The sequence below is a fragment of the Panthera onca genome, chromosome A3 (genome assembly GCF_046562875.1).
Source record: "Panthera onca isolate mPanOnc1 chromosome A3, mPanOnc1 haplotype 2, whole genome shotgun sequence".
In the NCBI taxonomy this organism is placed as follows: Eukaryota; Metazoa; Chordata; class Mammalia; order Carnivora; family Felidae; genus Panthera; species Panthera onca.
Genome location: NC_138341.1, coordinates 73,259,478 through 73,276,299, shown reverse-complemented (window position 1 = coordinate 73,276,299; position 16,822 = coordinate 73,259,478). Strand labels below are relative to the sequence as shown.

Below are 16,822 nucleotides of genomic sequence, written 5' to 3'. Positions count from 1 at the left end.
CTATCCTGCACCCTTACCTTCTATCCTTTTACCCTGTTCTTACCAACCCTGAAATGTTACAAACAGTATTTTTTAATAAACAGTATAAATGGTATTTATGTGTTTATTATATACCTATTCTTGCTAGCATGTAAGTCCCCATGAGGGCAGGGACTTGTTATTTTCCTTTACTGACATTCTTCTGCATCTAAAAGAGTACCTGGAAAAACTCTGGAAAACAGTGTGGTGTTTCCTCAAAAAATTGAAAATAGAATTACTCTATGACCCAGCAATTGCACTACTAGGTATTTATCCAAAGGATACAGGAGTACTGATTCAAAGGGGCACATGCACCCCAATGTTTATAGCAGCACTATCAACAATACCCAAAGTATGGAAAGAGCCCAAATGTCCATCAGCTGATGAACAGATAAAGAAGATGTGGTATATATATGCTACTTGGCAATGAAAAAGAATTAAATCTTGCCATTTGCAACAATGTGGATGGAACTGGAGAGTATTATGTGAAGTGAAATAAGTCAGACAAAGATAGATATCCTATGATTTCACTCATATGTGGAATTTGTGAAACGTAACAGAAGACCATAGGGGAAGGGAAGGTAAAATAAGATACAAACAGAAAGGGAGGCAAACTATAAGAGACTCTTAAATGCAGAGAACAAACAGAGGGTTGATGGGGGTGGGGGGTTGAGGGGTGGGAAAAAATAGGTGATGGGCATTGAGGAGGGCATTTGTTGGGATCAGCACTGGGTGTTGTATGTAAGTGATAAATCACGGGAATCTACTCCTGAAGCCAAGACTACAACGTATGTCAGCTAACTTGACAATAAATTTTTAAAAATAAAATAGGATAAAAAAAAAAGAGTGCCTGGCATATACTAAATCCATCATAAATACTTGTTGACTGACTGAATGAATGAATGAATGAATGAGTGAGTGAATCTGTTATGCTCTAGTAGTGCAATGTTTTAATTATTGTTGCTTTATAATACCTATTTTTCATTTACAATTTCATTTACAATTACAATCAAGATGCCATTGATCGTAAGGTCCACTACGATTTCATGTACCAGCGAGAAAGAAGTGTAACCAATAACTACCAATTAAACCATAACAAAGTGCTTAAAATTAAAAATTTATGCTTACTGAGAGAGCACTTTTGGACTTATGTAGACATAGCAGTTCATCATATCTTACACTTGGACATACATAAGAAAGAAAAGATAAGTAAAATAAATTGGCTAAGGTAGTTCTAAAATGTCTTCATATTCCTATTTTGATTCTGACCATTGATGTCCTTGTTTTCCAACAAGTACTGTCCTCTGTATCTTCACAAGTGTAAGTTTGATGATGTAGCATTTCTTAAAAGAATACCCCACTATTGACCCAGGATTTTCTTCCGAGTCGCTGACAATCTCAGCCAGTGTTGATGTGCATGGACAGGTGATGACAACTACCTCCTGACTGCCTTCCTTAGCGTCCTCACCTCCAACTAACTGAGAGTAAGGGCTTCAGCATATGAATTTTAGGGGGACACAAACATTTAGTCTATACCACTAGGGAACAGAACCCTGGAGGGAAAACATCCTACTCTGTTGGGTCACTGTGGAAAGTAAGTATTCCCCAGACACCTACACCAGGTCTGAGCTCGACACCAGGGGATGATCAAGTTGAAGGATTTATCAGTGACTGAGGCCGGCAATATTTGTTGCTGGCAGGAGAAATCCACTGTCTAATTGTGAACCTCGGCATCCTAGAATTATGGGGCAAAGCCTGTTTTCGATTCGTTTTGAGCTTCTCTCTGCGGCAATTCTAGCCAATTAAGCCGACTCTGCAGGTTCCCGGGCAGTGAGGGCTTTGTGTATGGGCTATATTTAGCGCCCATGGCAGGTGGACATCTGCCACACTGCGCCCAGCACTACCTTGCTCACCTCTCCAGCAGTGTCAAGATGACACCTGAGGGCTTATGTGGCAACGTGGAGGCTCCCCACACCTTGCACTAACCCAGATGCCTCCCTCCTAGCCCCAGTGTCTTTGCCTCAGGTGGCACAGTGCCTTTTCATGGGCACTGTGCTCTGGGTCTGCTGGTTTTTTAAGGGCCTGTAGAAAAATACTTGAAACCTGAATTTAAAATGTATGGCTCCTGGGGCATCTGGGTGACTCGGCCAGTTGAGCATGAGAGTCTTGATTTCAGCTCAGGTCATCATCCCAAGATCATAGGATTGAGCCCTGGAGCCCTGCAGCTCTGCATCAGGCTTGGTGCGGAGTATAGAGCCTGCTTGAGATTCTTTCTCTCTCTCCCCCTCCGCCCCTCTCCCCTGATCATGCTCTCTCTCTAAATTAATTAATTAATTAATTAAAAATAAAATGTATGGCTCCAAGAGACAGAAATTTCTAAATTGAAATTAGTAAATGTTAATTAAATGCCCAGAAAATGTCAGTGGGCACCTACAATTGAACTCCACTATTATATAAATGTCTAATAAATATGTGGTTATATTAGTATATATTTTATATCATATATTTAGTTTTTAAAAAGCTAAAATGTAAGGGTGCCTGGGTGGCTTAGTCGGTTAAGCATCTGACTCTTGATTTCAGCTCAGGTCACCACCTCATGGTTTGTGAGATTGAGCCCCGCATCAGGCTCTGTGCTGACAGCATGGAGTCTGCTTGGGATTCTCTGCCTCCCTCTCTCTCTCTTCCCCTCCTTGTTCTCTGTTTCTCTCTCTCAAATAAATAAACTTAAAAAAATTTTTTAAAGAGTTAAAATGTATAAAAGTCCTTTCAAATTTGCTAGAGCAAAGAGATATATTTAACATGGGGTATAGTTGCATTTTAATATTTGGTATGAAGTGAGATATGTCCCCTAATGTCAGCACGCCCAGGGCCTGGTCCAGGCAGATGTGTTTTCTAATGGCCATGAGACCCTGACCTCTGGGCAAGGCCTGATTCCCACTCAACCAGCTGCCTAGTTTGTGAGGACGCTTAGCTTGGCCCAGGACGATCCAGGCACGACCCGGACCCTAATGCTCTACAGCAGTGCCTCTCACAATGTCCTCCAGGAGCCACTTACAACGTGTGGAACACTTGTTAGACCTGCAGTTTGGGCCCTTGAGACCTACTGGACCAGATTATCTGGGAGAGGGCCCCCAGAAGCTGTACTTGTAACAGGCTCCCAGGTATTCCTGATACATAGCCAGGTATAAGAACCGGAGCTCTATAGACACTGGTTCTGTTTGGCAGAGAGCTGTGCAGAGTCAGTGAGAAGCAGGTCTCAGGATATGATGCAGGGCCTCTCAGGTGCTGTGGCAGAGGACTGGGGCCAGAGCCAGGACCCAGGCAAGAGGTCTAGGGCTGGAAGGGGCATCAAGTAGGACCAACAGACTGGGGTTTATGCCCTTTCTGGCTCCTGAATTCTCCCACCTGCACCAGGTCAGTATGTAGGGCTCAAGCCCTAACAGGAGCTCCTTGGGGCTGGATTCAATATCTAGGGCAAGATCAAAGGGACAGACATGGTGCAGGGGGGGAGGCGTGGAAAGGCTGATATGCACTCATTTATTCATTTATTCGGTGTACATTCATTCATCTAATATGATCGAGCACCTATTCTGCACCAGATGCTGGGCCAGGCCCTGGCCATACCACCAAGGACAAAAATGAATATTATTCCCTGCCTGTGTTGGGTGGCACACAAATCTGGCACAGCCACTGGGCAGGTGCTAACAGGGCTGACTGGGCCTCATGAGAACTGCTGGGAAGTGAATGTGGGGTTATGGGTCAGAGGAAGGTATCCCATTTCACTTCGGGTAGGAAAGGGCCTGGCTTAGGTGGCCTCTGTGGAATGTCTGCTGAAGGATTCTGTACCTACAACTGATCAACCAGTAAGTCTTGATACCTGCCTCTTTCCCCCTGTTCTATCCACCTCCAATTCCTGTCTATTCTGCTTCCAAAATACCTCTTGCTACTGTGCAGTTGTCTTTATTTCCCCTGCTACTATCTCAACCCAAGCCACTGTCCTCTCCCACCAAGTATGACGGCAGGAGCCACTGACCACATCATAACAATGAGGACTGTACATCATTGTACAATGGTATACAATGTATAATGTATACAATGTACTATGTATAATGATCATTACAATCATTATAAGAGGATAAGCACTATCCTCTTAGCTTCCTGACAGGGACATGGATCCCCTGCTTAAAGCCTCTCCAGTGACTTTCCCATGCCAGTGTCCCCCTGGTTCACTCTGCTTCCTGCGGAAGTCTGTCAGCCCCAAGGACACTCACACACCTGGAATGTCTTTGCTGACCTCCTTTCCCATTGCCTGAGTGATTGTTACTTATCCTTTATCACTTCCACAGAGAAGCCTTTCTTTTTTATTTTTAATTATTTTTAATGTTTATTTATTTTTGAGAGAGAGAGAGAGAGAGGGAGAGAGAGAGGGAAAGAGAGAGTAAGCAAGCAGGGGAGGGGCAGAGAGAGAAGGAGACATCGAATCCGAAGTAGGCTCTAGGCTCTGAGCTGTCAGCACAGAGCCTGATGCAGGACTTGAACTCACGAACTACCAGATCATGACCTGAGCTGAAGTGGGATGCTTAATGGACTGAGCCACCCAGGTACCCCCACAGAGAAGCCTTTCTTGACCACACCCCACCCCCAGTGTAAATGAAGTCCCTTGTCTCTTTTACCTTTATTTTGTGCTCATAGCATGTACATGGTAATTGTATATTCTTGTGATTATTTAATCATTGGATCATAAGCTTTTCCAGGCAGGGACCTGATCTATTTTGTCTCTTTTGGTAGACACAGTGCCCAGCACGTTGATACTCAATAAATATTTGTTAAATGAATGAACAAGCAAGAACATGGTATGCTTGTTCTAAAGTGTCCATCTTGGGGCACCTGGGTGGCTCAGTCGGTTAAGCATCTGACTCTTGATTTTGGCTCAGGTCATGATCTCATGGTTCATGAGTTTGAGCCCTGCACTGGGCTCTGTGCTGACAGCACTGAGCCTGCTTGGGATTCTCTCTGCCCCTCCCCTGCTTGCTTGAACACTCTCTCTCTCTTTCTCCCTCTCTCAAAATAAATAAACTGAATTTTAAAAATGTCCATCTTTGTGGCAGGAGTCATGGGAAATGTAAGGAAGAGGAAAAAAAAATCATAGTCCCTGGATTTTAGTAGATTTAGGAAACTATCTCTTGATGAAGACATTTGTATAGTTATCTACTACTAAATAAAAATTACCCCCATATTTAGCAGCTTAAGGCAAACATTTATAATCTCACACCATTTTAGCAGGTCAGTATTTGGAAAGACTTTAGCTGCGGGGTCTGCCTCTGGGTCTCTCTCAAGGCCAAGACTATAGTCATTTGAGGGCTTGACTGGGGCAGGAAGATTCATTTGCAAGATGGCTCTCTCACATGCCTGCCATTAGTACTGGTTGTTGTTTAGTAGCCCCAGTTCTTCACCACATGAACCTTTTCATAGGACTGCCTAAGTGTCCTTCTGACTCTGACATGGTGGCTAAATTCTTCCAGAGCAGGTGGTCCAAGAGACCACAAACCTGAAATCACAATGTCTTTTATGAGCCTTGGGATTCACACTATGTCATTTCTGCCACCTCCTATTGGTTATACAGGGCAGCTCTACTTACTGAGGTTGACTGCACAGGGGCATGAATACCAAGAAATGAGGATCATTGTGGGCCTTCGTTAAGGCTGAATACCAAGTGCTGAAGTGTAATGCCCTGTGCGTGAGCATGAATTCAGAGAAGGGAACAATCTCTGGCTGATAAAAGTGGTTGATTCAGTCTGTAGCCTGAAGAATGACTAGCCACTGGGGAATTGTCCATGAATTAAGGGAAGGCAGGCTAGGTGGGAGCACAGCATGAGCAAAGGCACTGAGGCAGGAAATGGACATCATGAATTTATTAGTAAGAGAGGAGAGTGATCCGGATAGAGCAGAGAGTGCTTGTGGTTTGAGGTAGAGGTAGTAAGACAATGTAATTGGGTGATATCTAATTAAAGAGGACCTTAGAAGCCAGGCAGTGATGTTGTTTTGGTGGGTTGTCAATAAGGAACAAGGTGAGTGTTAAGGTGTCTGATTATGATGAAAGCACAACTTTAGGAAGCATAATTTAGGGGTAGCATGTAAAATGGCTTGGTCTGGGGAGAGTCTGAAGGTAGAGTCCTGAGCCTTGGCATGGTGAGAACCTTAAATAAGATCTTGGTAATAGGAGTGGAAAGGAGGCAGAGTTTTGAGTATTATTATAGAGGAAAGGAAGATATAGGATGAGGTAAAGAGATGGGTCTGCATCTCACTTTCTCCATGCACAGAATGAGGGTATATGGGTTAGCATCTGTCCCACCTATCCCCCAGCACTGGGTTGAACATCATGGGATTTGATGGATAGGAAAGTACTCTGACAGGAGAGAAGGTGTAGACACTGAAGGGATTACTATTGTAGGAACAACTCACTTGGTGAGCAGTGTTTATTTTAGGACAGAGGGAGCTAAGGCTGAGAAGAGACTAGAGGATATTTGGGGACATATCTGCCCAGCTCCACATCCCTCTACCCCATTTTATCCCTCATGGATCTAAAATCCAACACCTCAGGGCGCCCAGGGTGGCTCAGTTGGTTGAGCATACAACTTCTGGTCAGGCCGTGATCTCATGGTTCATGAGTTCAAGCCCCATATCGGGCTCCCTGCTGTCAGCGAAGAGCCTGCTTCAGATCCTCTGTCCCCCACTCTCTCTGCCCCTCCCCTGTTCGTGCTCTCACTCTCTCTCAAAAATAAACACTAAAACAAACAAACAACATTAAAAAAATAAAATAAAATCCAACACTTCTCTCTTCCCCTCTCTTTGTCCATGCCCCGCAGTTACCCAGCTGCAATCTGGGCTCTTGACTCCATGCGTCCTGGGGAGCCTGAGATCGCCCCCTCCTGGTCTGTTCACTACAGGCACACAGCAATCAGGAGACTGTGCTGGGGGAGCACTTGCCCTGGCCACCAGTGGCCACTACTGCTGTGGTCTGAGTGGCCTGAGAGACTGGGTTTTGCAGACCCCGAAGTTATACCCCAGAGGTACAGAGAAGGAGAGGCTGACTCAGCCAGCACACTTAGACATGCAGGGTCTTAACCTCTCCTGGTCCTCGTAGCTCCTTGCCCCAAATTCATTGGCAGAGAAAGCAGAGCTGTTTTGTCTCATTATGTCAATATCAATGAGATTCTGTATTCGAGTTCTTCTTCCCATTTCCAAGGACTTTGACAAGCCTCACCACCAGCAAGGGGCATCTAATGAACAGCAGCACTCTTGTGTACTAAGTCCCAGCTTCCCAACTTACCACCTGGTTACTTCCCTTCTGTAGGCCTTGGTCTCCCCATCTACGAAATGGGATAGCAGTAGAACCCCTTGTCAAGTGCTGGTGATGACTGAGTGAGGCTCAGGGAGGTGCCTGGCAGGTCACTGCGATAGGGCCAGGGCCGTGCTCCCACTCTCAAAGTGCCTGCAGGCTGGTTGGAAAGACATGTGAAAAGAAAAAAGTATGCTTTTTTGGGCTGCCTGGGCTTTTGTTAATAAATTTCCAGCGGACGTTTCCGCCACTTGCCTTTTTTTAGAGACACGAAGAGAGGAGAATTGAAAACATTTCCTATGTTGAAATGAAAGGCACTATTTAATCTTGTCACCATCTGCCTTCGCTCCAGGCTGGGAGCCCACAGGCCCAGCTCCCCGTTTCCTAGCGACAGGACAGGCACACCTTCCCCATTAGAGAAAAACACCCACTGCGGGGGATGCTCCTGCCCCAGGGAACTGTGAACTAGTCGTCCCAGAGCAGAAGGGGACCCAGCCTCCCTGGATGTATGTCTTCAAACAGGCCACGCTGTTCCTCCTTCCCAGCGTCACACTGCAGTGGGGCCAGCACTTAATTTGCAAAGTCCTTGAGGTGACCCTCAGTGCCCCAAGCCCCCTCCTCTTCCCCAACAGAGCTCAAAGGCTGTCTCAGTTTCCTAGGGCCGCCATAACAAAATCCCACAAACTGGCTTACAACAACAGAATTCTATATTCTCGTAATTCTGGGAGACTGTGCGACTGTCAGAAGGAAAATTAAGGTGTCGGTAGGGTTGATGCCTTCCAGCGGCTCTGAGAGAGATCCAGTCCATGCTTGCCCCTAGGTTCCAGTGGCTCCGGCAATCCCTGGCAACCCTTGGTTTGTAGATGTCTTACTCTCTACCTGCATCCTCAGGTGGCTTTCTCCATCTCTCTACCTCTTCTCTTACAAGGAAGGGCACCTGTCATTGGATTTAGGGCCCACCCTAATCTAGGATGATCTCCTTGTGAGATCCTGACCTTAATTATCCCTTTAGAGACCCCTTTTCAAAATCACATTCTGAGGTTCCTGGTGGACAAATCTTTGGCTGGGGGTGGGGGGGGGGCATTATTCAACCCACTGTAGATGCTATCATGTCACTCGGGCTCCTCCTGTCTGAGTGAAAAGGCTTGGCAAACTGCTGTTAGGAACAGCATTCAGAATGCTCCAAATGCTCCTTGATCAACAGCCAAGAGGTGGATATGTTGGAAGTGGAGTTTGGGACGGCACAACACCTTAACCAGAGAGGATGTAGCCCTCATGGTGGGACACTGGGCACGGTGATCCTGCAGGTAGACCTTCTGACAAGATGCCTCCCTGGTGATCCTGTTCCTGAGGGGCAGCGGCCATGCCCGTGTGGTTGTGCAAAAGGAGAGTCACACCTGCCCTGTCATCCCAGCAGGAGGGACTCCTGTACACCTCCTTCATCCTGAAGGCTGTTGGGGTCCTTTGTCCTCCTGGGGCCAGGGCGGAGATGGGTGGAGTGCCCCACAGGTGGCTCTGGCCCACCCTGGAAGGGGGCTCTGGGAATGACCCACCGTCTCTCTCTCCCTCTCACAAACAAGACCACCACTTCTGGATGTGGGAGGGTCTCCAGTTCTCTCAGTCTCCCCCTCACTGATGGCTGAAACCCAACCACCTGAAATCCATTTCTTTCAGTTCTTGTTTTTATTTTTGAAAACATCATATGCAACAACAAAACTATCACATGAATTTATTCCTTTTTGAATAGGTGATACATTGTCATAGTTTCAGATTCAAAAGGAACAAAAGGAAGTTCTGTGAAAATTCTCCCTCCCACTCCTGTCTCCCAAACACCCTGTCCACCTCTCTAGAAGCCACTGGTGTTTCAGTCTGAAGTATTCTCAGGAGATACATATATAGTCATAGATCTGCTCTTTCTCTTTTCTGCACAAATGGTAGCTACTATACCTAGTTTTGTAACTTGCTGTTTTCACCTCATGATATATTTTGGGGATCTTTCCATATCTGTCATAGAGAGCCTGCTCATATATTTTTTTAAGCGGAGGAAGTATCCACAGTGTGGAAGCGCCATGCCCTGTTGATGGACACATGGGTTGTTGACTAGGTTCCCTGATACCATAAACAAGTCCACAATGAATAACCTTGGGTGGGCATCGGGTCACATGTGAGTAGGAATAATCCTAATATTGCTAGAAGTAGCGAGGCCGGGCTCCCCTTCCTCCTGCCATGAACCCTCTGGAGGGCACTCAGGCTCTGGACCGAATGGCGCAGTCTCCAAAGACCTGGCTGGTTTATTGTAAAATGGTGAGAGGTATGCAGGTGGAAATGTGAACCCACCTTGATGGGGGTATTTATGGATGCAGCACATTAACTCGAGTGCGATTCAAGACCATATAATTTTTATGTTGCCATTAAACCTGGCTCAAGCTGAAGCCTCACCTCCATGCACAGTCTGTGTGCAGGTCCCTCAGGGTGGGTTGGGGCTGGGGGGCTGCAGCCAAGCTCCAGCTCTGCTCTGTGTGGCCTTGGCAAGCCACTCCCCTTCACTGGAACATTGGGTACTAGAGCCCTTGTCGTTCCCTCTTTCCCAGATTTGCAGAAGACAGGAAAACGTGTTCCGGAGCTCCGTGCAAGCCAGGCCCCAACAGCACTCGCATCCTATTTATTAGTAATTACAGTAGCCATGAAACAGAGTGGACCCCATTTCACCTTCTGGCTGGTGTATTTATTTCCAATTTTATGTCCTTGGCTCTCTGAAAGAGAAATAAGGTTGAGGAACCTATTTCATTCTGTCTTACCTGGTCTGCCAGGGCAGTGCAGACTGCGGGCAGATCTGTGGGGTCTGGCTCAGCAGACTCTAAGGGGCAGGGGAGGTTGCTGTGGGAGCCCCCCCAGGGCCAGGCTAGGGGTGGCGGTGGGGGGTCTGTGAGGGTTTTATGCCTGGAGGCCTTGAATGCAGACAACTAACATTTTCCTGGGGCTTTCTCAGTTAATATGTGATTCAGTCAGATCCTTAGTAAGAGCAGATTTAAACAGAAAAAGAAATGAGTGAAACATTTTTTGGGGTGGGAGGGCTCACAGAACTGCCTTAAATTTGAAGCAGGAAGCTCAGAAATCAGGTGGGAGCTAGTAGAAGACAAAGTAGCCAGGAGCTCAAATCCATCCCCGGGGAATGCGGAGGTGAGGACCCCACGGCTCCAGACACTGGATGCCACCACAGGCAGCATGGCCACTGCCCAGGCTGAACACAGGACACCAGAGGCTGAGGTGGCCTGTTGCTACAAACTGTCACCCCCTTGCCTACCGCAGGCACTGTGGTGGGCCCAATAGGGTGGCCTCTGTGTCTGCTCTTAGAAGTCACTTACCTGAGAATAAATGTCCCTTCCTGCCCCAATGCCTAATGTGAGAAACCTGGGTCACTGTCCACACCCTGACCACAAAGGAGGTGGAAGAAAATTGGTGCCTTTTCAGTTTCTAGAATGGGAAGCCAGCCTGCTCCCATAAAGAGTTATGGAGGGGGACCCACAATCTCAAGGAGGGGGGTCAGATGTAGGGCAGCAGGAAGGCAACTATCATGGCTGCACACAACAGTCTTGGAATTGGGGTTACTATAAGCATATCCCACTTGTTGAGGGGTTAGGGTGGGGTCTTTACCCGAATCAGGGCTCCTGGGATCTTTATATTGAGCTCTTTGCAGAGCTCTCTGACAATGTAGGTTACTGCTTGGGATCAGCACACCATTAGGGGATTGTTGGCAGATGCCCATCTTCTCCATCCTTCCCAGTGACGCTGATGGTAGGCCTGGAGCACATCCCTACTCCATCTGAAACCCACACCCCTTAAGCTGCCATAATAGCTTCTTTTAACCATGCGAATAATGCTGTTTGTCCTTTGGAAGATAGTTGCTGGGAAGCAAAGAAAAATAGAATGTTAGAGACAGGGAGATGTAGCCTGGGGATGACTGCTGAGAGAGGGGTGTGGTCACTGGGCAGCTGAGCTCCGGAGTGGGGCGTCTGCTGTGTGGGGACAGTGGGGGCACTGCATGCCTGTGCTCCACTGCGCAATGAAGAGTCTTTGCAGCAGAGCACAGAGGCTCCCGGCTGTGGTTGCACATTGTAGGCCTCAGTAAGAGGTGGTGGCAGGGGTCACTGTCCAACCCGTGCGTCTTACAGACAAGGAAACCGAGGCGCAGAGAGAGGGGCAGTGAGTTGCCCAGAGTGACTCCGTAGGTCAGGGGCAGAGTGGAGAGTAGGTCTTGCGTGGTCCTGCATCCCTGCCACCCCAGCAGAATGCTGGCACAGGTGGTGGGATGGAGGGTACTTGGAACCAAGGGGACCTGGTTGAAATGCAGACTTTGATTCAGCAGACAGGGGCTGGCTGAGAGTCTGCTTTTCTAACCAGCACCTGGGGGCTGTGCTTGAAGGAGCCAGGCTTCAGAGCAGTGGTTTGCGCAGAGGGAGTGCATTCGAATCACTTGGGGAGCTTTCATAAAATACTGATGCTTGGTACCAGAGACTCATTGAACTGGAGGTGGTCAGTGAGCCCCACATACAGGTGGGCTGAGGAAAGCCACAGCAGAGACTGCAAGCGAGGAATTTCCAGAGCACCAACAAACCTCCTCTCTTCCAGCTTCTCCTCAAACCCCTCAGGCCACAGCTAAGTTTAAACAAGCAAACACCTCCGGGAAATGTGCAGTGTGGCTGAAGTGTGGCTCCTTACAGCAGGACCTCCCCAGAGGCGCTGGGTGCCAGGGGCATCAGGAGGAAAAAGCCACGAAGGAGGGAAGATGTGTAGAGGGGAGGCCAGAGCCAGGAGGCACAATTTTGTGGCTGGCCCAGGGACCCCCAGTTTCGGCTGCTAGAGAAGACCTGACCTTAGCAAAAGGGACAAACAGGTCTGATACCTGAGGGCTGGGGGAGGGGTACAGTGAAGGAGACCCCGCAAGTGGGGCCACTGGCAGGCTGAGTAGTTGGCCTCAGGCAGCTTGAGTTCCACCATTCGTTCCCTCGGGCCTCTGTGGCCACTGCGGTAGTCATGACACCCCCTCCCCCAAGGGGTCTGGTTTCCCTTTAAGGCTCTGGCCTTGAAACTCCCACCCCAGCACACCTGAGGCAGGCTGTAATTTTCAGGATGGATATCACTCAATTCCAGGCAGAACCAAGGAAGTAACCAAAGCAAAAGGCAAGGCGTGGCTTTGTGACTAGGCCCTGGATTGGCTCCCCTGGGAGCACCAGCTCACCTAGGGCTCCCGGCAGGGCTCTGATAGCCAGAGGAGGAGTACTAGGTGCCCTCTTAGAGAATGCTGAGACCCTGGAGCAGGTGAATGGTCTGCAAATTCCTGTTAGCTTTATTTAATCCAGTATGTCCAAGCATTTAATCATGGAACTCTTTTATTACAGAACGACCATTAATGCTCTACAAGCCTCACAATGGGGTTGAGACCCTCTTTCTTGGAGGCTCCGGGAGAGGACTGATGCCCAAGTGCCTCAGAGCTAGAGGTTCAGGGCCAGCTGGAGGCCGAGGTGTGACTTCACACCTCTAGCATGCCTGCAGTCTAGAGAGCCCTCTTGAGCCTTCCTCCCTGAGAGCCTTCAGAGGGAGCCGAGCCCAAACAATACCTTGGTCTTGGACTTCAGGCTTTCAGTGAGACAATATATTTATGTTTTAAGCCTCCAAGTTTGTGGTAATTTGTTGCAGCAGCCAGAAGAAATTAATCCGATCAGTTATGTGTTCACCTTGGAGAGGTTTCCTGGCCCACTGCCAATCTGGGTTCCTGCCTCATGGACAGCAGCCCGCCTCAACTTGTGATGTGTTCTTGCCCTCAGCGGCCTGAATCATGAAGCTCTCGGGGGCCCCCTTGGGTTAGGAGGCCCAGCCTCCCCTTTTCCCAGCAGAATCTCCTCACTCAGTCCCCTCCTCAGTGGGGGTTGAGTAGCTGGGGACAAGTTCCAGGCCAGGAAACTTTCCTTCTTGGCACCTGGGTGCCTTAAGCCCATTGCTGGGGGCAACGTGCGTGAAGACCATTGCTGGCCGGGAGCACAGATCCCGAGAAAAAGTGCCCTTTGTAACTGTGGGGGCATTGCAGTGGCTCCTACTGATGGTATTTGAAGTGGGGTGTGAGCAAATGGCTAAGAAAGAATTCTTGAGGGGCGCCTGGGTGGCTCAGCCAGTTGAGCGTCCGACTTCTGCTCAGGTCATGGTCCCGCGGTCCGTGAGTTCGAGCCCCGCATCAGGATCTGTGCTGACAGCTCAGAGCCTGGAGCCTGCTTTGGATTTTGTGTCTCCTTCTCTCTCTGCCCCTCCCCCACTTGTGCTCTGTCTCCCTCTGTCTCTCAAAAATAAAAAAAACTTTAAAAAGAATTCTCAAGACGTCTTTGGAACAAAAAGGTGGTTTTATTAAAGCATGGGGACAGGACCCGTGGGCTGAAAGAGCTGCACTGGGGTTGTGAGGAGTGACTCATTATATACTTTTAAGTTTGTGGAGGGAGGAGGGATAGAGATAAAGTTGGTTTCCTAGAGATTTCTGGATGCTAAAAGCAGGGACCCTGAAGATTTAGCTGCTGTCAAGATATGGTTGCTTTTAGTTTTTAAGGAAGTGTGAACATTAAGGCATGAAGGCAGCCATAAATGTCTTGGGGAATGTTGCATGCTGTGGGTCTCTGACATCTATCAATGGGCTGCAGGCTGTAAGGGAATTTAAACTACGTTTTCCTTGCCTTTGTTTCCCTCATCACTACCAGCTGTGGGAAAGTCAAAGACGCAGCAAGCCTAGCGTGGAAGTGGGTCTCCACAGGCCATGAGGCCTGGAGTTCTATCCACCTGCTGCTGGAGTTCCATAGACTGGGGTGCCCCAGGGTTCAGCCCCCAGGTCCCCAGAGGGGCTAGGGAAGCCGGGCCTGGCTGGGTCTCAGCCAAAGTCATCTGAAGGGGAGCCATGTCCCTCCCCTAAAACTGGGAGGGGGGAGAAGAGGGAGGAAGGGAGGGCAGGGAGGAGGCTCAGGAGGAATCACAACCCCCAGGAGGTGGGACACTTGCTCTCATGGGCTGTGTGACTACTAACACATTGTTGAACTCTTCTGTGTCTCAGTTTCCCCATAAAATAAGAGCTTTGCTTTTCGATCATCCCTAACTTTTCTTTTGTCACCAAGTCTGTAAGAGCAAATGGGGTACCAGGCTTTGGGGGTGGGGATGGGATTCAAAGGTAAATGAAACACCGAAACTGTCCTGGCAGTGTGTGCAGTCTAATGGGGAAAGCTAGACCCTTGACAGTGACAGAAATCCCTACTGGAAGACCGTGGGAACGGGACCCTCTCCCAGTATGGGCTGCATATCAGGAAGGGCAGCCTGAGCCTCAGATGAATTACCAGGGACCCTGGAGGAGGACCTAAGGGGTCCCAGTGGGCGTCCCCATGTGGAGCCAGGGCAGCATACCCCACAGGAGGAGTGTGAAGGATGGCAGGAAGGTAGACCTCTTGGAAGAAGGGTGGGAAATGGACAGGAACCTAAAAGAAGACAGACTTAGGTTCATATTCAGCCTAGGTTTCTGGGCTTTTGTGGTATAAATTGTTGTAGAGTGAAAGGGAAATTGATATTTAAGGGTGGCTGGTGGCTGAATTGGTTTATATAGAAAAGGGCAGGAAGTGAGCAGGGGGAGCCCTGCAATTTGGGTTTTGAGAAGGTGTAAAGGAGGCAAGCAACTTTGGGGTAACCAAGCCATGGTAGAATTACCCATCAATTTGTTTTTTGCGCTATGGTTGTAAGCTGCCTTTGGTGTCTTATCGGATGACCATAGTAAAAACTTACATTGTTTTTCAGTTACGTTTCGATGCCAGACTGATGATTCTTTGGATGCTGAGACTGACTTCCAGGTGAGTGAAATCAACTGCTCCTAGGGGTTACAGGTGGCTGCAGCCTGCCTAAGAGGGAGACACAGAGAAAGACCCGATGTACCTTGCAGCCCAAACCAAAGTCAAACACAGACCTTTTCCCTTTTCCCCTGCCAATTTCCCAGCTCTTTGTCTCATGGATGATTAGTTAAGATCCAAACTGTTTGTCACCTTGGTGGGCTGCCTGTGGCTTGGTCAGTTAAGCGTCCAACTTCAGCTCTGGTCATGATCTCCTGGTGGGTGGGTTTGAGCCCCGCGTTGGGCTCTGTGCTGACAGCTCAGAGCCTGAAGCCTGCTTTGGATTCTGTGTCTCCCTCTCTCTCTGTTCTTTCCCCACTTACGCTCCCCCTCTATCTTTCTCAGAAATAAATAAATTAAACATTAAAAAAAAAAACCTGTTTGTCCCCCTGAAACTAGCTACACACAGCACACAGATAAAATTACCTGCTCAGCGGAAACTTCTCCTGATTGCAGTCACCTTACCTGCACCGTGTGTGTTCTTCCCTGTAAAAGTCCAACTCAAACTCCTGAGGCAATCTAATCTCGTCGGGTGTCTGCTTTTATTGCAGTAGGCTGAATAAAATGAATGTCCTTACTTGTCCGGTTTTTGTCTTTGATAGCCGGGCTTATGCTTTTTCCAACTTCATATCATTTTATCTTCAGGACATTCCTAGGAGATAGATGAGGAAGATATTCTTTGTTCCTCCTTTATACTTGGGGCAGGGGGTGGAGGTGAGACTCTGCAGTGTTAAACGTAACTTCTGTGAGGTCACAGAGGTATAAGTAGACCTGAGGCTAGAGCCTGGGTTTCCTGGTTCCTGGCACTTTTTAAGGCTGGCCTGTCTTGAGCTCTGAAACCAGATGCAGCCCAGGTCAGACCAGTTCAGACTGGCAGCCTCTGCTCTTGCCTTCAGGGTCCTCTCCCTATCTGGCATCAGCCTGGACCAGACAGTGTGAGGATCCTAAATCCTAGAGCTTCTGAAGGGGCTCCCAAGAGATGATGTGTTCTGGGCTCTATTTTTCAGAAGCGGCAACAGACTTATGAAGTTTATTAATTTGCCCAAGATCACACAGCAAAATAGGTCATCCATAGAGCAGAACTGAGCGGTGGGAGTAGGGAAGATACATCAGGAAGAGAGGTGACCCCTGACCTTGCACGTTACCATCTGGCCCCTGGATTAGCAGATAGGATATGATCTCCTTTGGGCCATGCCCAACTCATCTCTCCTGATGGGTTCTCAGGGTTTGAAGAGATGCTCAAATAAGTCGCCTGGCATCTCACAGCCTCACAACTGCAAAGTGGGGTCCACACATACACACTGACCCCAAAATTAGTTGTCAGGATGTTTGAGGGCAAGAAATTGGTTTGAGGTTGTTTCTAGGAAGGGGTAGGCTGATTAATGGCCCCCAAAGATGTCCTAATTCCTGGAATCTGTGAATGTATTACTTTATATGGGAAAAGGGAGGGAACTGTCTTTGTTCAGAAAACACTGTTAGGGGCCATTTGGCTGTGAGCAGCTAGGCCCTGGTCAGGACCTGAAGGGGCACAACTGAAGGAAGTGAGGGCAGAATAACTTTT

At 48.3% G+C, this 16,822-nt stretch overlaps 1 long non-coding RNA gene across 3 annotated transcripts in view; it reads right to left on the bottom strand.

The window, feature by feature from the left end:
* The window catches only part of LOC132661699 (uncharacterized), a 28,441-nt gene extending 12,487 nt beyond the window's left edge, over positions 1 to 15,954 (bottom strand). For all 3 annotated transcript variants that reach the window (XR_014137364.1, XR_014137365.1, XR_013554425.2), the window contains exons 1-5: positions 15,727 to 15,954; positions 15,161 to 15,273; positions 11,012 to 11,262; positions 9,797 to 10,110; positions 7,349 to 7,517 (exon numbers count right to left, since the gene is read on the bottom strand). This is a non-coding gene — a long non-coding RNA (uncharacterized LOC132661699). The remainder of the gene's footprint in view (positions 1 to 7,348; positions 7,518 to 9,796; positions 10,111 to 11,011; positions 11,263 to 15,160; positions 15,274 to 15,726) is intronic.
* Between the last annotated feature and the right edge of the window lie 868 nt (positions 15,955 to 16,822).